We start from the raw sequence: 21,535 nt of genomic DNA on the forward strand, positions 1-21,535 counted from the left end.
CATCCAAACAGGCAAGATAAACATCCTATTTTTTCCAGAGTCTGGGTTTTGGAAAATTACGGGCTGCCTGCATTTGAATTCTGTTCTCATTTTTATGCTTCCTGTAGTGGCCTTTCTATATACAGACAACATTTCTTTTCGCTTCCCATTAACTATTGTTCAAACTCCCTTGTATGTTTCCCCAGAATCTTCATGATCTGGCCCTTGCTTACCTCTCCAGCTTCATTTTTTATCCTCCAGAAACACACACATGTACACATGCTAACTTCCCTCCAAAACCTCTATCCCATCCTCCGTGACGGGACACCACACTCACACACTGCAAAGCAACCATGTGAAAATTATCTCAGTTCCATATATGGCTACGTTCCCACCAGCCTCTGGGCCTTTGCCCATGCTGTTTTATTTGCTTAAAATACTACTTTACACATAGTCTTTGTTTCGAACTTTGCATGTTTGAACGCTCCCAAATTCATATGTTTAAACTCTAACCCCCAAATGGATGATATTAGGAGACAAGGCTTCTGGAAGGTGATTAGGTTATGAGGGTAGAACTTCCATCTGGAATTAGTGTCCTCATAAGATGTGGAAGAGAGTAGATCTCTCTCTCTCTGCTGTGTGAGGATCCAAAGAGAAGGTCTGTAAACCGGGAAGAAGACCCTCATCAGAACCTGATCACACTGGTGCCCTGACCTTAGACTTCCAGCCCCCAGTACTGTGAGAAATAAATGTTTATTGTTTAAGCCACCCAGCCTATGATAATTTGTTTTAGCAGCCTGAACTAAGACAGTCTTTAGCTAACTTCCACTGAGCCTCCATTTCAGCTTAGTAGGCACTTCCTTTGAAAAATTATTGGTTAACGCTACCAGCCAAGATTAGGTCCCCTTATATGTTCTCCTGTCCTCCCTACCATAGCGCTTATTTCACTGTATTTTTGGCATATTTTATTTTCTAAAGATGGCCACAACTGTATCTCCTGTCCCACACAGTCTTACCTTATTCTCCTTCATCAAGAGGTTGGGGACAGAGGTTGGAGGAGTCTGATTCTCCTTCCCTGGGATCTAGGCTGGCTTTAGTAACCAGTAGAAGATGGTGGAAGTGATGGCCCATGATTTCTAAGGCTGGTTCAGAAAAGGCCCTGAAGCTTTAGTCTGATTTTGTTGAGACACTTGCTCTGGGGGAGGCTAGTTGCCATGTGAGAAGTCTCCCTTAAGACGGTCTCCCTTAAGATAGTCATGGTGGAGATGACTCATGTAGGTGTTCCAGACAATAGCTCCCAGATGACAGCTCAGCAAGGACTGCCAGCCAAGTGAGTGAAGACATCTTCAGATAATTCTAGCCCCCAGCCCTTGAGTCACCCTCAACCATGAGTCTTCTCAGCTGAGGCCCAGACATCATGGAATTCTGTACCCTATTCAAATTCCTAAGCTGCAGAGCCATGAGCATAATAAAGTGGTTGGTTTAAGCTGCTAGATTTGGGGATGATTTGTTACAGAGCACTAGTAACTGAAACATTATTGTATAAATGAATGTTCACTTATCTAGGCTGTAAGATCCCACACCAGATTCTACAAGCATGGGGGGAGTCTATATCTGATTTGTTTGCTATTATAACCTTAGCTTTTAGCTCAATGCCTGGCACATAATAGGTATTTGGTGAATAATCTTAACTAAATAAATAGATGACTGGATTGGTACCTCCTTTCTCTGGCTTTGTGTTTATCCACCTCTTTCTCACACCTTAAGTTTGGTCATCTAGTTACAGACAGCTGGTTTGCCCAAGACATTGTTTTTCTTGTCTGTCAAATTCTACATCATGGATTCCTACTGTGTTCCGTTTGACTGTTCCTTGTCCCAATGTTTGGGATAACGAAGCAGCCAAGTGAAAGGCCTTGTACCTTGTGGGTCACTAACAAGTCAATAAACAGCAATTCCTGTCTCGCTTCCCCAGCCTCTCTCTGGCTTTCTTTTCTATCACCTGAATGCCTCATCACAGCCAGAAGAGAGCCTTTATGTTCCCCGTCTGTCTTCAGAGCAAACGAGGCTGGACACAGGAAGAAAGGGCTCTCAGGTCCCTGGCTGGACGGGTTGGCTCCGTGCGCTCATCCCTGGCTCCATTCCAGTTCAGTGGAGTCTTGCTCTGGACCATTCGCCCCCGTCCTTTGCAGCCTATAGGGCTGGCCCAGCGAAGAGCAGCAGCTGCTGTGCAAACATGAAAGAGAGGCAGCACTCAAGCCTTTAACAGCCCATATTCCGCTCAGGCCACGTGCACGCTGGCATTTGATAATGTTTTGATGAAAAAGCTTCTGAGTAGCCCTGCTTTCACCAAAAGCCGACTGGAGTGAAGGGAAGGGTGACTGGAGGCCAGCAACCCTCTGAATCCCGTCAACTTGAGAGTAGTCTTCGTGAGGTGCAGAGCCATCCATTAGAAAGATACCGCCTCTCTCTTTCCACACACCCTCTAGGACATGGGGATTGGAGAGGCTGCAGAGTTAGCAATCATATCAAAACAGCACGTCATCCGCTCTGGCTCAAGGAGCCTAAGCTGTGAAGGAGGTGGGTGGGGAATTCAGGCACTGGGTGGTATGAGATAACACCCTTGCCTTAGAAAGTCTGTCACCTTCTCCCTCCACCCAAAACCCTTTCCCTGCTCTTGCACATGCGTGCATACACACACACACACACACACACACACACACACACTCACACAAGGCCAGGAGGAGGCCCAGCATCCTGAATCACACCTGGTTCTATGCATGATGGTTGCAGCCTTCTGTGCTGAGTATTTGCTCCAGTTACACAGACAGAATAAAAATAAGAAGAAGAAAAATAGGAAGGATAAGAAGAGCAGGCGGAGAGGAGGAAGGGCTATCTTTTATTTGGTATTTGCTGTATGCCATGGATTGTAGTAAGAACTTTTTTTGGTATAATCTCATTTAATCTGAAATAACAACTTACAATATAGGAATAGTTTCTAATTTGTAGATGAGGAAACTATGCTGCTCAAAGAGTTTAAGTAATTTACCCAAGATCACACAGTAAATGTTGGAGCCAGAATTTTTAGTCACATTGGGCTGCCTCTAAATGCCATGTTCTTTCCATCCAACTAGGCTATAGGTGGTTCTATTATCACCTAAATGTCTCCAAATAGCCTACAGGGATGAGTGATCAAACAGGATCATTACATGGGGATCACTTTGACTCTGCACAGAATTGGACACCCCAGCATAACATCTGTTTGAATTCCGCTGCCTCTCACGTGACTACCTGGACGCCTAAGCACTGCCAGGAATTCCTAACTGACCTGGAGTTCAGTGTCCTGGCCATGCCTTGAGGATCAAGAATTCAAGCTATGGGGTTCCAACACAGTGCACTGCACCATAGAGAAGACGGTTGAGAAATCCACTTGATGGCCTTAAGCCATACATTGATTTATGCCCAAGAATGCATTTCTGTTTCTGGCGAAAGGAAAGCAGCCCTCTAAGATTTATTCTGGTTGACCACCTTAGCTGTTCTGATCACAGCAGCCACTGTGAATTGAGTTGGTTTTGTTAATTCCCCACTATACAGTGCATTTACAAGCTCTGTCTGCTAAGGCAACACAGAATCCGTAATTTCTTCAAAGTTTACAGTCAGTGATAAGAAAATGAAAGACTAGAATCAAGTGCTTAGGCTCTGAATCAAGTTACTCAAAGATTACAAGGAATTCCCCAGAATTTAAGGGAAGGAGAGAAAAGCCTATTCCAACAGGCAGCTACAGATTTGATTCTCATCAAGGGTTTACTCCTTTAGTTTGATTCACTTTCACCTTTGAAGCCTTACTGTGAGCTAGACGTTAAGCTACAGAGCAGAAATAAATGGTCCCACATCCTGCGTTTAACTAGCTCACTATACCTAGTGATTATAGAAAAGAAGTTACATATTTTGACAGATTGCTTTGTCATTTACTGCTCTTTGGTGGGTCAGAATAGAATTGCTCATAACATATGCATGCTGATTTTTGGTTCTCAAAGTCAGAATATATGGTCCAATATGTAATTATAACAGATGATAACTTACATATAAGTTACGGTGCCAGTAAGTGGTATCTACATCCTTCAGTTTTAATATACTTCACGTGACCACTTTCTCCTACATTGGAGGAAAAAAAAAGAGCTTCTCTCTACCAAGCCTACTTTTTAGAATATGATTAAGAAGTTGAATTTTACCCTCAGACCTACTTGGCTGAGCGGCATTTATCCTCAGGATGGAAAACTCCGGACTTCCCAGTGGTGATGGTTTACATTAACTCCAGAAGAAAAAAGGGAAAAGTTAGAGCAAGTGAGAAAGAAATAAACAAAAGAAAACAAAACTTTAGCTCCAGAAGAAAAGACAGAGGAAGTTCAGGAATTTAGAAAGAGGAAAGAAGGCAAAAGAAAAGACAGACCAAACACTGTTAGGAAAAACATTTTTTTAACTCTGAATAGCAGGCCAATTTACTATAATCCTTCATTTCTTTGCTTACATACCCAAAATAGGATTCAACTTAGCTTCAAGTAAATGACATCAAACACCAAAAGCACCAAACAAATGACTCATAACTTAGAAAATCGGTTGAATGAGCTGTAAAAATGGATCCAAGTTTATTTTTAGAATTTAATAGAGCGGTTTCGTTTTCCTCTAATAACATGTCAGAATATACAATGGCATTCTCTAGGGTCTAAAAAACATACTTAAAGACATCGTCAATTCTATTTTAACATGGTACTCTCCTCGTTTAATTTTTTTTTTTTTTTAGTTAAGTGAGTAGAACATTGCAAAAGCACTCACAAAGCTATCTAACCATGATGCTTGAGAAAGACAAATGAGGAATGATTGTGTATGATAGCAGGATGAATTACAGAACTGGAACAGTAAAAATGGTATTAGAGATGGTGCTTCTCACCTTAGTACCTTAGTATTTTCCCAGTCTTCAAGAGTTCATTGTCAACACCCCCAATTGTGGTCCATTGTAACGGTGGTCACATTCTTTAATGGGCCCTATTTTACTGAGTCTGTGTTTTATTTCTCCACCAGCATCTTTCTCACTTGACTTTTAGCTTGTAGGCATTCACCACATAAAAATAAGATGATTGGATGAAAATGCAGAATAATAACCATGTAATATGAAATATGGCATAAATGCAGTGTATACATATTATATATTATGGCAAAACCTTGGTAATTGCCTGTCTGGTTTAATTTTCAGCTGAGTAAAGGGAAAAAACTCTGAGGTTGTGCTATCTTTTGCTCTATTATTATTATTATTACAAATATCTGTATTGGTCAGGGAACCACATAAATCCATCACTCCAGCTTTATAGTTTTCAAAGTTTCTGGAATTGGAAGCTAACCTAAGGTAAAACATTTACTCAAGCACAGCTTTCCAGAGTTTTCTTACTTTTCTCATCAGAAATGAATTTCAAGTTAACCTTTAAATAATAAGAAACAAGAGTTTCCTATGCAATTGTGGGGTAGCTAAACCCCAGGGTAGGAATGGGGGCAGGACCCAGGGTGAGGACATCGTGTTCTCACTCATCCTCGTTAGTCAGTGATGGCTTTAAACACAAACGGCCTTCTTGGATCTTGGAGTCTTGCTGGGGTCTCTGTATTGAGAAGGTGTCATGATTTGGGGGTGGAGGGTGGGTGGTGACAGTAAAAGCTTGGGCAAAATTCTGGTGTGTACCAATTCCAGCCTCTCATTTGTCTACCCTTTTTAGCCTCTTGTCCTCCAACTTAAAGTCTGAGGAAAGCTTGCCTTAGAGGCACTTCAAGCCTCTGTCACGGCGAATTAATCCTCAGATTCCTGCAAACATGTCGTGAATATGCCAGGTGCTAGAGATTCCAGGATAAATTATCCCCATTCAGAGTCTGGTGGAGAAGTTTATACTAGTTTTCTAGGGCTGTCGTTAACGAAGTACCACAAACAGGGTGGCTTCAACGACAGAAATTTATTTCCTCACAGTTCTGGAGGCTGGAACACTGAGATCAAGGTGTCTGCAGGGTTGGTTCCTCCTGAGGGCTGGGAGAGAGAACCTTTTCCATTATTTTCTCCTGCCTCTGGCAGCCCCAGGCATTCCTTGGCTTACTGATAGCATTCTCCTATGTCTTCACATCATCTCCCTTCATGTGTTTCTGTCTCTGTGTCCAAATTTTCCCTTTTTATGAGGACACCATTCATATTGGAGTAGGGCCCAACCTAGTGACCTCATCTTAACTTGATCATCTGCAAAGACCCTATTTCCAAATAAGGTCACATTCACAGGTACTAGGAGTTAGGACTTCAACATCTTTTGAACAATTTAACCCATGACAGTTGTTCAAATGGGTAAAAATTCTAGAGTCTCTGACCCTCCATATTGAACTTCATCACTTCCTGAGATACCGCATTATGGGCTTCTACAACCCGGTTCCATTACAGACTCCTCTGTTACTTCACTGCTTTTGTCTCAACAATTTCAGCAACATTTGAGGCCCCATTTTAACTTGAAAGTGCCTACCTAACCCCAGGCGGCTCCCTAGTCTTTGCCCAGCACATCTCCCCCATGTCCTTCCCTGCACACTGACCCTAATTTGTATCAGCGACTTAACTCTCTGTTCCAAGGATTTCACTGAAAAACATCTTTCACTCAATAAGCATTTTCTGTGCCTATTGCTCTAGGCTCTGCTCCTGGAACTCAGCACACACTCTTGCCTTCAATGAGAAACTCAGTCTAGTGAAGGACATTAAAGAGTAGAACACAGAGGAATAGAGGTTTTGGTAGGAGCCACAATGGGGTGCTATGGGAGTGCTGAATCCAGGCTGGGGTGAAGGAGAAGAGAGCAGGGAAGGCTTCATGTCGGAGGGGACACCTGAGCTGAGTCTTGACATACATGCACTAGGATTTATCCAGGTAATTATGTAAAAGCAGAAAAGATAAGCAGTGAGGTGGAAAAGGATATTGGGACAGATAAAAAGATAAAGGAGAGTACATAAAAAGATGCTAATTAAATACTACAATTATTAGGTGAATAAAGAGAAAAGAGGGTAGTGTGCTTAAAAGAGTTGGGTGTGAGCAATTTTCTTTTCAACAAGTACAAACAGCTTGTCTTGGTCAGCTTGGGTTGCTATAACAAAATACCATAGACTGGGCAGCTTAGGCAATAGACATTTATTTCTCACAGTTCTGGAGGCTAGGAAGTTCAAGATCAAGTTGCTGGCATATTTGGTGTCTAGCGGGGCTCTCTTTCTGGCTTGCAGATGGCTGCCATCTCGCTGTGTCCTCATGTGATGGAGAAGCTGTCTCTTCTTGTAAGGGCACTCATCCCATCATGGGAGCTCCACCCTCAGGACCTCATCCAAACCACATTACCTCTTAAGACCCCACCTCCAAATACCGTCTCTTTGGGGATCAGAGATTCAACGTATAAATTTGGAGGCACACGTTGAGCTCAGAGCATAGCGTTTGCTGATATTAAGAGGAGGAAAGAATGCATGGTGCAGAAGGACTGACGGACGAGTTCCTCTGGCCCACTCCCAACACCCATGGACTTGACTGCTGAAAACCATAAGACTCCTCATTAGTCAGTCAAAAGTATGATCAGTTAGCAGGACTCTAATAATGGTTCATCACTCAGTATAAGCATAGGCCCATCTAAGACAGTCTTTTATTATTTAGCCATACAAACAGAGGCTTCTCCAGAAACCCACAGGTTTGCCCAGCTCAGGGCCACAGAAGGGTGACACAGCTCTTCCCCAGCCTGGGCGTTAACAATCTCAGCTAGACAGGAGAATTGTTCAGTTTCCTCCCCAGCCATCATGTGACTCATGGACTTCTGATGCTCCACCACTCTGGTCACCTGATGTCATGGGGCCCCCAGAAGCCTATGACCTAATGGCTAATTTAAGACAGGAAGCCTATTCCATTTAGCCTCCTTCACCTCAGCATAGAACTCCTCATGCTCTGACACCTTAAAACGCACAACCAACCCTCAGGTAAGTGTGAAGGTTCACCAGATTGTCAAATAAACCACAAAGCTTAAGGAAGATTACACGAGGGCTGAAATTTTTAATTGAGTCTGTAATAAACAAAATATGGTGAGAATGTAGATCTCAGTGGTTATGTAATCATCAGTGTATTTTTATAAACAAAACTTCAGTGTTCCTGTAAAGTAGTGTAGTTATCAGGAAGGAAACAGTTGATGTCATTTGTTTTTCTTTTAAGGCATCAAGAGTCTTGACTGGGTCTTAAGCTGTAGAAGAATGCCAGTATACGTGCCATTTGCCATCTTTTAGTATGTTGGTGTTGGTGGGAAGGAGGAACTGGTTAGAAAAAGACACAGTGTACACATGAGAATGTATGTATCAAAGAACAAGGTCAATAGTGAAGCAATGTGTCTAACCATAATGAGCCTTCTAGGATCCGGATTGTGGGTCACTGAGCAATTGTGTTCCTTTCCTCTGAGCCCCGTCTGTCTTTTCTCAACCCCTCTGCTAGTGGTCTGTGGGCTGAGCTAACTCCCAGTCCTGTAGTAGGCATCACCCAGAGGGTCTAAACACGCACATACCCTCGGGGCTTAGCTTCCATCCTGGGGAGGGAGAAGAGAACTGGTATTTCACAGGTCAGGCTCTGGAATTCCAGTCTCTGTGCAGGAAGGGGAGATGTTTACAACCGCTGTCTGTCTTGGGGGCTGGGGTGTTTCTCTGAGATATGTTTGATAAAACCGGGATTCTACATTTGATACAGAAAACAATCACACGCTGTTTTTAATAAGAGTGAAATGTATTCCTCTTCTTTCCACACTCAGCTTTGGTTATTCAGAAGGGTTATTTACAGTGTTGACTCAAACTCTGTATGGCATTGCACGAAAGAAAGAATGACTTCATTGGTTAATCAGTTCAATAAATTCGACTGAATTCTTACTACCTTCTGGGGGGTACAAGGAAGTGTTACACCCAGTCTTCCTGTACAAAGAAGCTACAAGCAGTCTGGGGACCAACAATAGGACAGAAAGCTTTGTGTTTCATCCATCGCTGTATCTCCCACAAGGAGCGTGATGTTTATTTAGTGCATACTAGCTGTTTAACAAATATTTGTCAAATAAATGAATGAGATCAGCACCACGTGAGCACAGAGAATCCTCTCCAAGTTGAGAAGTGAGCTGTCCTGGCTCAGTGGATTCGGGCAGGCTTCATGAAGAAGGTGGAATTTCAGCAATGCTTTCCGGAAGGGGTAGGACGACTCAATGCAGTGGATGGAGGGGTGACAGGAAGAGGTTACTCTTTCAGGTCAGGGGGCAAAGGTGAGTCAAGCCAGGAGACTGGGAGGCCCAGAGCATTTTCAGGAGGGGAAATGACTGAAGCGCAGAGGCCGGGCAGTGGGAGAACAGCCTGAGAAGGATGGGTTAAACGTGCGGGTGAGGAAGGCATCTGAAATCACCTCCGAGGTGACTCCCCATGTAGTTGAGGAAGGTGAACCGTGGATAAAATGGGAAAGATACGCAGATGACCCGTCCCAGCCGAGCCCAGTGGAGTGATGCTCTGCTCCTTCCTGCCTTAATTGTAGCCTTTTAGAAAAAGTAAATTAAAAAAAAAACCTGACTTCCTATGTCCTTTCAAGCAAGTCATAAGGATTATTATGTTCCTAGTCAATTTTGATGTAAAGGTATGAATAGGAATAAGAACAGATCCCAGAAACTCCCCAGAGGCTGCTCTTAGCCATAAACTGTCTTAGGGGGAGAAAGGCCTGCCCAGTGTCCCCTCTCCCCACGGCCATGTTATGCGATGGAAGACTGCAAGGCACCTGGTAAGCCCAGGTCACTGCATTTTAGGACATCCCAACACAAAGGGGTGTGTGTGGTGTCGTGTGGGGTGTGTGTATGGTGTGTATAGTGGTGTGGGGGGCACTGAAAGGGTTTAAGGAAGAGTAAAAGTGACATGGGGTTCAGGCTATGCCAAGGCCCTGTGTATGGCAATCTCAATGACAGTTAAACACACACACACACACCCCAGAAAAACAAATTAGTCAGGAAAGGGACAAAAAAAAAAGAAAAAACCCTCATGAGATTAGATTTCTCCATAAAAGAATTACAGGAAATTGTTTCTACACCAGGAGAGAGGAATTCTTTCTAGAATTCGCTTCACATCAGTGTTTAATCATCTTACTCATCTAAATTGGGCTATCAGCCTCCCCCTGCCACCGCTCTGTGTACCCTCTGCCTTTGTCTCCTCTGGCCTCCTGGCAGGCTGTGACCTCCTTGGGGGTGAGAACTGGTTCATTTACATAGAACATTACTTGGCACAGAGTAGGTGCTCAATGAAGTTTTTGACTGCATGGGATCTGGGAGGGGCTTTGAAGTACAGTCTCCTTGGGGGTCTCCAGGGCAGGCCACTGAAGGAGGGCTTGCTGATTACACACACACCATGCACACTCACCACCTCCAGAAATAACCACTTCTTTTTAACATCATGGGATGTACTTCAATATCTAGGAACAAGCATGTTTTTTGAATACAGCATAACCCATTCCACACTAATACAGTGTAATTCTAGCCTGTGGAATTCATACTTTATATCAATGTACTGGAAAGTGTCAAGTGTCGTCGCCCCCCCCCCCCACCCCCGGCTCTGCTCACCCTCAGAGGGACTCCAGGCTGCCCCTGGACCCCTGACCCCTGCTTAAGAAACCCCAGATAAGTCAGGACCCGCTAATCATAGACGGCTGCAGGAAGCCCTGCAAAAGCTCTGAAATGCTACTTTTCTGTCCGCTGGGTCACCTCCCTGTCCTAGGGAGGCCTCTCAGAGACCTTCCATCAGAGGAAGAGGGAGTGTGAAGATTTATGACCCTCTGAGCAAGAAGCCCCGTAGCCCCTACCTTGTTCAGGGTGGTCGACAGTATGGGGAATGGAGTGAAGGGATTGGCTTATTCCCCTCTTCCAGTTACAAAAACAAATTTCCAGTTACAGAAACGGGACAACACAAACATGTGACAGACATTTAGAGAAAGTAGAATGTGGATCACCGTGAAAGGCCTAGGGAAGGATTCTCCAGGCTCTGGGATTGGAGCCCATGATTTTGGTAGGTGGGATGGCATGGGGGGCAGGGACGGGGAGGGAGGGCATTCCTAGCATTCCTGCGGGGAGTCAGCTGAGATGGGAGCTGGGAGTGGGCACAGTGTGTAGGGTCAGGGCTCCGCATGACCACTTTCTGTCCAGAAGTCAGAGAGAATGAGTACCTTGCAAAGACAGTGTATGTGCACATGTGTGCATGTGCATGTGTACAAGCACACCCATGCATGCACATATGTGTTTTAATAGAAATCTTTATTTGCACACCCTGTTTCTTAAATCCTTTTACCTCCCTTTTCTTCATCTGAAACATATAGTCTGCGTATTAGTAATGATAACAATAGCTCACATGCGTAAAAGTGCAAACAACTCCAAAGTGGCTTTTCACATTTCTGTCTCACTTATTACACTGTATTATTAGCTTGCTTGAAGTGATCCTACATCTACCCACTCCTGGAGCTTTCAGGAATGCTTATCAGCTTAATATTGCATTTTTGCAATGCCACTTATTTCAAATGATTGGGAAAGTATTCCTTGTGTGCTTTGAGAAGCAGATAAGATTATGCACTTAACACTCACTTGCTTTCAGAGGTATGCCTCCTCCAGGAGGGCCCAGGAGGAGAAGCAGGACCGCCCAGGTATCTCTCTTTCCAAAGATGAGGGTTTGGGCTGTGAGTCAACTGTCGCCACACTGACGCTGCTGTTTCAGCACTAGCTAACAGCTAGGGTTGGTAATCAGGGGTCTAGGAGGGACCCCACCCCAGACTTTCTTGCCTCCCATCACCACTTCTCACCCCATCCAAATAAGGACAAAGCACCCTTTAGCAAAGCCAGCTTGATAACCCCCAGCCAGAGGGGGCTGAACCAAATTTTTACCCTTCTGTTTGTTGAAAGCTACATGCTGTGGGGCATCACGAGCCCCTCCCCTTCTCGGCAGCTGTCCCCACTGGGCTGGAGTACAAAGCCAACCGATGGCCCCAGTGTGCGGAACAAGGTATTCCTGAAGACTGTGTTGAAATTTGCTGGAAAACCCCTAAGCACATTCCGCTGCCTTAAAGACTCTGGGACCCATGACAGGCCCAGGTCTTTGCCCAGATCCTTGAAGGAATGTGACTTAGCCCTGAGGCTTAAACCTCTGTGGTTGAAGTGAAGGTTCTGAATTCTAACAGCTGGTTCTGAGTGCTAACAACTTTCTGGGTGAGGAACCACTGGAATAGTGATGCATTTTTTCCAAATAGTCGCCCTTTGTTGAGTGCTTACTGCAGGCCAGGTCCTGAGCTTGCCTGAGCATTTGACATCATCTAATCCTCAGTTGACCTACAAGGTACATATTATTGCTCCATTTCATACCTGAGACACCTGAAAGCCAGAGAACTTGCTCAAGATCTCACAGCTCACAAACCAGAGCGCTGTGATCTCAATCTAGGCTTCCCTAACTCCACTTAACTATTTGAAAGAAGGCAGGATTCGTGCGTGTAAATTCATTCTTTCATTCAATAAAGCTTTACTGGGCTCCTACTAAGTGTCTGAGGCAGGAAACACACCTGTGAACAAAACAGACAAAGCTAGGGATTTCATGGAGGTTACTTGCTAGTGGGTAGAGGCAGAAAATTAACAAGTATTGTAACATGTTATGGGGTGATAAGTGCCATAGGGAACAATAAGCCATGGCAACTGAGATAGAAAGAGCTGGGGGTGCAGCAGTACTATTACTCCTTACATAGGAAATGACGCATTCCTGATGCTCAGACAGAAATATGTTTCCCATCATGTCAAGAACAATTTCTGAGTTCCTGGAACCTGTCATATCCAGCTGTGATGACAGCATGATGGTTCCCCAGCCAGCATAAGAGGAGTCCCTGCCAAATAGGTGCATCTCAGCTCATTGGCACATTCAGTCAGGATGGAAATGTTACAGCACAGATGGACTGAACAACATGGGTAACGATTCAGTTTTGTCCAGAGCCTCATCCCCACTACCTTGCTTAGGAACTCATCCCCTCCCCTTCTTTCTTCACAAGGAGCTTTTGAAAACCAACCCCTCACCAATCTGGAAACCATTTAGAGATTCCAAAGAGAAAAGGGCTATGTACCAATGTGATTACTGGTGTTGTTCTCATTAAATGTAACATGATTGGGAATTACTGGGGAAAACCACTCCCCATGAAGGAAGGGGTTTCAAAAGATGTGACAAATTAGCATGTCTAAAGATTGGCCATAAAATCAAGAGGTTGATGAACTATCAATGTTTCTAAGCTGTAGAAATAAACAATTTTATAAAGGAGTGTGATTTCGAGATCTTGAGAGAAAGTAGTCCCATGGTTTAGAAAACAAGTGATTTAACAATGTAACCAAGTATTTTGAAAGGATTACTTTCCCCGGAAGTAACAAGGTTTGTTAATACCACACAGGGCCAAGGAGTTCTTGCACCCAACAGATCTACCTAGGTGTCTGAGATACCTGAGATGTTAGACGGTAAACAGCCTTTCAAAATCATTGTTAGAACACTCAGAAAAACCAAATATCCTATGTCTAGGGGGAATTGAAAATTAATCCTAACTGAAAGAAAATCCATATAAACTCATAAAACTCCATCATACTTTACACTTCTGACTCCTTTCTAATTCTTACTAGCACCTTCAAATGCTTTTCGGTAGTAAATGGAGTTTAACTTCTTAATTAATTCATTAAGTAATTAATGTAATGACCATTTCAAACCCTATATATTCTCATTTCCTGTCACTCAGAAAAAAACGGAAACTTTGATTTTTCAGAAACCAGTTTTTCAAGATTGAAAGCCTAAATGGTCTTATTTCTGTCGTAAATTTGTACACACAAGACTTTCACTATCTTTCGTGAGTTCAGAAAAAGCAGCTAAGGAAAGTTCTCCAAATATACTAGCATTGTGATGACAAGTATAATATAGAAGACCATACAGCTTTTGCGGCCATCTAAATTTTGCTCTGTGTGTCTTAATTACTTAATGAAATTCTTGGAACAAAAGAAATTTAAAAAGTCCAAACTGGTGATGGTGGTGATTAGATTTACTATTATTTGATAAATACTATAAATTTGCACCATCCAATATGGAAGCCACGAGCCACATGTGGCTATTGAGCATTTGAAACACGGCTCTTCTGAATTGAGATGCGCCGTAAGTACAGAATACATGCTAGATTTCATAGAATTAGTGTGAAAAGAAGAATAACGGTATCTCATTAATAATTTCATATTGGTTTTATTTTAAATGATAATATGTTGGATATACTGGGTTAACTAAAATATGAGAGTTCATTTCACCTGTTTTTAAAAAATATTTTTACTGTAGCTGCTAGAAAATGTAAAAGTATATATGTGGCTTGCATTTCATTGCTATTGGACAACACTGCTCTAAAGTTTAAGAAAGCATTAAGAAAGTGTTTATTTCAGTTGGGCTCAAATTATTTTTAAAGCAATTTGGAAATTGTATTTAAGCAAGAATCACCCTAAGCAGGTATTAAGATTATATTAGTAAGTATGTGCTTTTTATACTCAATCCCCCCTTCAAATAAGGACAATGATAGGTGAAGTATAAATAAAAAAGTAGAATGATATAAGTAGGTTCAAAACACAATAAGCACCTACATGGACTGGGTATGCGTACCAGAAAAGCAAAGCAATCAGTAGCACGTGGCACAAAGAGCTGGGCCTGCTTCTGGGGAAGGAAGCAAGCAAAGAAATCTGGGAGTTTTGTTCATCTGAGATTATAGTAATTAAAATTACTCAGTATGAAGTGGCAACAGGACTCAAGCTGGAGACTGGGGTGGAACTTCCCCTTATTAAAAAAAAAAAGAACAACAGTAGTATTAGTAGTAGTAATAATAAAGGTTGAGAAAAGCTCTGCTAATTGTTGCCTGGGAATATTGCCTCTTTGAATTGGTAGGACATAAAAACAGCCTCATTTCCAGGAACCAAAAGGAGCTAACTTCTGGCTCTATGACCAGATTGCCCATAAACCTTAATCCTTGAGGCCATAATCCTTAAGGTATGTGAGCTCCAAACCTGTTAACATAAGACTTGTTTGGTCGACAAACCCCAAGAAGCCAGATGGAGGCAATTGTAAAAACTAGAGAGAGAGGGATAAGCAGAGAAGGAAAACAACAAAAAGAAAACTTAATTCCTTCTCAAAATGAGCCTAGAAACCATGATACCAAAAACAAAGAAAAGAATGCTAAGACACAGCCAATATAAATCAATATAAAAAAGGGTATACATTTAGCCAAACAAAATTAAAGTACAAGAATAGCCTGACAGAGACTTCCAGGATGATAACAGAGACTTCCAGGATGATAAAGGAGATAAGTGAAAGAATAACATCCACTAAAAATAGAACACATAATTGGCAAGCAAAATCAGGAAGAAATTAAAATAGGTAAATCTAAAAGAAACAATGTAAAAAATTTAGACGTGAAAAAAGTATTTATTGAAAAAAATTTTGATAAACAACTAGACAGTACAGAACCAGGGAATTGGAAGATAGCCCTGAGGGTTTTACTAGACTGCATCACAAAAAGATAAAGAAAGAAAAATATGACAAAACAGTTAAAGGTCTTAGAGGATAAATGGAAATGTCCAATTTATTTAATAGAATTTCCCAGAAAGGTAGAAAAGCAATATTTGAAGAGAGATTTGCTAATGTTTTTACAGAACATTTATACAGAACATTTTACAGAATGTTTATAAGACATGAGTCCTCAGATTCAAAATTAAATCTAAGGACCCAGAGGGATAAATAAATATTAATTACTACAAGGTAACAAATGTAGTGAGACTACAAATCATTGAGAACAAAGGGAGGGGGAAAAAAAATCTTTAAAACGACTAGAGTAAAAAGACAGATTACTTACAAAGGACTGACAAATTGACAGCAAGAGTAGATAGGAGGTGATAAAAGAATAATATCCTCAAAATACTAAGTGAAATTATCTCAGTCTAGAGTTTCATACCCAGACAAACTATCATTAAAAAAAAATAAAAAGAAGAGAAATAGGGCTTCCCTGGTGGCGCAGTGGTTGGGAGTCTGCCTGCTGGTGCAGGGGACACGGGTTCGAGCCCTGGTCTGGGAAGATCCCACATGCCACGGAGCAGCTGGGCCCGTGAGCCACAATTGCTGAGCCTGCGCGTCTGGAGCCTGTGCCCCGCGACGGGAGGGGCCGCGATAGAGAGAGGCCCGCGCACCGCGATGAAGAGCGGTCCCCGCACCGCGATGAAGGGTGGCCCCCGCTTGCCGCAACTGGAGAAGGCCCTCGCACGAACCGAAGACCCAACACAGCCAAAAATAAATAAATAAATAAATAAATAAATATAAAAAAAAAAAGAAGAGAAATAAAGGTGTTTTTAGATTCATAAAGAAAGAGCAAGAGGGTTTACCACCAATTGATGCTTATGAGCACAAATATTAAAGGATATATTTAATTTTAAAAAAAAAATGGACCCAGAGGGAGGACATGGGATACAAGAAATGGTGATAAACATAATATTAACAAAACATGTTGATTAATTTAATAAAATATCAACAATTTTAAAAGCTATTTTAGCAATTTGGGGGGAAAGTTTGAAAACTCCAGGAAGTAGTTGTTTAATGAGTAGTTAAATATGCCCAGAGAGTTTGTAACATTCGAAAATTTCTTGAATAAATTTAGACTTTGGAAAAAATATCATGGTCAAAGATTGGAGATGGTAATTAAAATAATAGAAATAATAAAATTAAAATAATAGAATACTTCCAAATCAACAGAGTAGAGAGAAAAGATGTGTGGAGAGTATTTAAAACAACAGCAACAATAACAAAAACAAAAACACAGCAACTGGGACTTCCCTGGTGGCGCAGTGGTTAAGAATCCACCTGCCAATGCAGGGGACATGGGTTCGATCCCTCTTCCAGGAAGATCCCACATGCCTCGGAACAACTAAGCCCATGCACCACAACTACTGAGCCTGCGCTCTAGAGCCCGTGAGCCACAGCTACTGAGCCTGCGTGCCTAGAGCCCGTGCTCCGCCACAAGAGAAGCCACTGCAATGAGAAGCCCACGCACCGCAACAAAGAGTAACCCCCACTCGCTGCAACTAGAGAAAGCCCACGCACAGCAACAAAGACCCAATGCAGTCAAAAATAAATAAATTAAATAAATAAATATTTTTTAAAAAGACCTGTCTAAAAAAATAAAAAATAAAACACAGCAACTTTATCCAAAAAGAGCATGGAAGTATATATATATATATATATATATATATATATATATATATACACACACATATATATATATATTTAAATCCAATAAAAATAGATAGTAAAAAAATAAGGTGGTAGAAATGAGTGCAAATATATCAGTGATTGTAACAATGAAAATGGAATGAATTTGTCTGATAAATGACAGAGATAAACAGATTGAATTTTTTAATACAGTTATTTGCTGTTTATAAGAAACACTAAGCAAAATTGCGTGATCACACAGAAAGAGCGAAAATTATGGGAAAAGTGGTGTCATTCAATTAATAACCAAAGAAATTTGGTGTAACAATATCAATATTAGACAAAATCGAATTTCAGGCACATCACACATATTTTTTTTATTAAACAAGAAATTTAGGTACTACATAATAATGAAAATAAAAGTCCATTAAGAGATAGTAAACACAGACACATTTTTAAAACTTTTACATGTGCTCCTGAATAGCTCATGGGGAAAAACAGAAATCACACAGACATTGCAAAATATTCATACATTTTATGTATTTGGAAGCTATAATTTTAGGGGCATAGAAGTGTATGACAATTACAAAATATTTACAGCAGAATAAAAGTATTACTTTAAAAATTGTTAGATGTAGCTAAAATGTTTTTAAAGGTTAATATATAACTTTAAGTAAACTAATTAAAAATTGAAAATGAATGAATTAAATTTGCAACTTAAGCTAGAAAAAAAGGGCAAACCTAAAGAAATTTAAAAGACGAAAAAAAGCAGAAATTAATAATATACTGAAAACAGAAATAGTAGAGATGATGAACAGAATCAATACCTGTTTTTTAAACAGCTTTACCAAAATATAATTCACATACCATAGAGTTCACTCACTCAAAGTGAACAATTCAGTGTTTTTAGTATATTCACATAGTTGTGCAACCATCACCACAAACTAATTTTAGAATATTTTCGTCACCCTCAAAAAAGAAACCCTTAGCCCCTCAGCAGTTACTAGGCAATCAACCACTACCAGGTGGTCATCAGAAAACCACTAATCTACTTTCTTTTTCTCTACAATGTAGTAATTAAAGAACTTTCCAGAAGGAAAAGCCCAGGTCCAATGGTATCACTGGTGCATTCTATCAAATGTTTAAAGAAAAATACTGATCCTTCATAAACTTTCCCAAAAAAGAAAAGATAAGGGGACACTTTCCAACTCATTATACTAAAGCTAGTAGTATCCTGTTAGCAAAACCAGACAAAGACATCACAAGAAAAGAAAACTCTACGTGCGAACTCTATGACTTGACAGGAAGTTTTTGCATCACTCCTTTTCGAGAGTCAAATCTGTCATCAGAAGCAAGAAAGTTAACCATAAAGAATGTGCGATGGATATAAATGCCTACGATTTCTGCAAAGAAGTCGTTTTGATTTGCCCACATTGACATAGATGGTGATGCCCTCGGATGGGGCCTCCAGAGATGGGAGCTGGCCTTAGATTCCATTCCTAGTTACAGAAAAGTTTGGAAGCTCCTCCTTTTGGAGGAATTGCGCTAGTTTCCTGACTGAGAGCAAGTTCATCTCATGCACAACTGTTGAATTAAGCAAAGTCAGGATTGATTCATTTCCACCCTCAGCGAATCTTTCCTCATTATCACCCAATAACACCCAGTAACCCCAGCTCTCCCCTCCACTCTAAGTCACAACTTCTCAGGATCTTCATTTACATTAAAGTCAAAATGAATGATAACAATATAAAGAATGTTTCAATCAGACAATGTGCATTTTATCAGAGATTTGAGCTTACACATGAAGAATGGAAATTGATTGTTTCTGTCATCAGACAATTTTTTAGGGAATAATTTAAAGGGCAAGATCATGTGAGTACAGAGGGCCTCTGGATTTTCCTAGCCCCTGAAAGCAATACATATACTAAGAATCTACTTTAACTGTGATGTCAAATTCTAGGTTGCTAGAAACATAAAGAAGGAAGCACTATAAGTATGCCTGTTGGCGTAGAGTTCATGAAGTTTGTCCAGGATATACACAGTAGAGGTTCTGTAAGCAAAGTAAACAGGACACACTAAGGAAACATATCTATATCCATGTCATGCTTTCTTGAAGAATTAAATTTGTCTTTCCTTCCAATGATATATATGACCAAGATTATTGAACACCTCTGTAGATGCAGCTTCAGAAATATAATAAATGACTTTAAAATTCATTAATTTTAGTAACATGGGACCATCAAGCAGACCTTTAAATCCTTTAATGATTTAGAAGATGTGTCTAGTATCTGATAACCAGTCACTTTGAATCATGAGTATTTGGTACTATAATCACCGGGGAATGTGTGGCCAAGGCCTCAGAAAGCCCTATTTCCCTCATTTACCTCTGAGATTAAGAGCATCCAAAAGACAGGCATTGTGTTTGCTCCGGGACCATACAGTCCCTTAACTCCCACTGGCACCATCTGGACTAATTCCATCTTAAGACCAAGTAGGTGAAGTCTTCTAATCATTGGCAGATCTCTTATCACAAAGCCAGATCTCTGTAACTACCAGTGGCTTAATCCTTGCCTTGCAATGCCATGTAAAGTGGTAGTCCTCCACTTTTTCATTAGAAAAAGGACAGAGGGCTGAAATGTAGGAAATCTGATGAATCATAAGGATGAGCTCATGGGTTAAAGATGGGGACAACTAAAATACTAAATGAATGGTGGAAAGAACTTAAACTTCTATCAATGTCTTTAGGTTACAAAAGTAGGGCATATGAAAAAAAAAGGAAGGGGGCTCGTAGGAAGGTAAACATGAAGATGGAAGCAGAAAAAAGACATTTCAGCTGAGGAATGCTTCTAAGAGACGGCACTGGGAGACAGCTCATTTTATTTTATTATGTAATAAAAAGGAAAAAAATGGAGATTTTTTTAAAGGATCAAGCCAAAGGAGTTTTTAGCATGTGTTATGAACTCATTCACAGAGGCCCAACATATTTTAGGGCAAAATTGTCTAAAAATAACTTGCTTCATCAGTCTGGGACATTTTTTTCAGTCTTTTGCAAAGAATCCAATTAATGTGTGTTGTTTTTTTCTTTCAGGCAATTTTATGTGGCTTTTATACACCCAAGTTGATGTGAATCCTATGATATGTAACTAAGATTCTAAGGCTCATAATGCAATTACTTGATTCCCGCTGGCACAGGACATTTATAAAGATCAACTAACTCAGTTTAAGCTACTCTTAAAGCTCCCTTCCTCTCTATCCCAGGTTCTACCATATTTCACTTGTGCAGAGAGCTGACACTCAGACTCTCTGCCTCTATGAAGCTGGTAGTGAGTGGGCAAGTGAGGAAAGACTAGGAAATAGAAGCCAGCCAGGGACGTTCAGCCTTGCTCAGAGCTTATGCATGTAACTATGTGGAAATATTTAAATCTAAAGGGTATAGCTGGCCTATCTTCCTGGGGCATCAGTGAATAATAAAACAATTTAATAGTACTCATGTCAAATATATTAAGGAATAGGATGCACAGGAACCTTTAAGGTAAAACACAGTAGACTTCAAAGATATTTCATGATTATTTTTTTTCTAAGGGGACCACTTTAAGCTGATCCTCCAACCTCCTGGAAGCCTCACAATATAAAGCATAATTTCAGAAAACAGCTGTGGTGGCATATTCATTTGGGGGAGTATTGCTATCAGTCTAACAAAACATTCAAGACATATCACCATTAGCTGTGGATTTTAATATTGGTACAGACTTTAAAGATAATCTGGTCTAACCAATTATTTTAAAGATGAAATTGAGAACAAAGATAAAAGGTAGAAAAAGTCTTGGATGGGTTTTCCTTTCTTCTAACAGGGTCCAGGACTAAAATTTTCCATGCTCTCAGCTGTTGACCATTCTTTAAACGCAGCATTGTGTGTTGGCTTACAATCCCCTTTTGCATGCAATGCCATCTTCCTCTGGAAAAGTTTTACTCTTTCTTCAAAACCCAGCTCACCGTTATCTCCTCAGGGACACCTTCTTCTACTCACCCAAGCAGAGTTACCTGCTTTTTCTCTGTGCTCTAATAGATCTTTAAATATAATTTGGTTTTAGTACCTCTCATCTTTAAAAAAATAAATAAAATAAATAATATCCCTCTTTGATCTCCCTCTCCAGTGCCATCCTACCCATTCCTCCCCTTTACAGCTAGGATTCTCAAAAGAATTATTTCCAAACTCAGGCTTTATTTACTTCTTCACCC

At 40.9% G+C, this 21,535-nt stretch overlaps 1 long non-coding RNA gene across 1 annotated transcript in view; it reads left to right on the top strand.

Moving 5' to 3' along the window:
- Nucleotides 1-7,907: 7,907 nt before the first annotated feature.
- The window catches only part of LOC130708994 (uncharacterized), an 84,656-nt gene continuing 71,028 nt past the window's right edge, over nt 7,908-21,535 (top strand). The window contains exon 1 of the long non-coding RNA XR_009009398.1: nt 7,908-7,993. This is a non-coding gene — a long non-coding RNA (uncharacterized LOC130708994). The remainder of the gene's footprint in view (nt 7,994-21,535) is intronic.

Source organism: Balaenoptera acutorostrata, chromosome 10, assembly GCF_949987535.1.
Source record: "Balaenoptera acutorostrata chromosome 10, mBalAcu1.1, whole genome shotgun sequence".
Lineage (NCBI taxonomy): Eukaryota > Metazoa > Chordata > Mammalia > Artiodactyla > Balaenopteridae > Balaenoptera > Balaenoptera acutorostrata.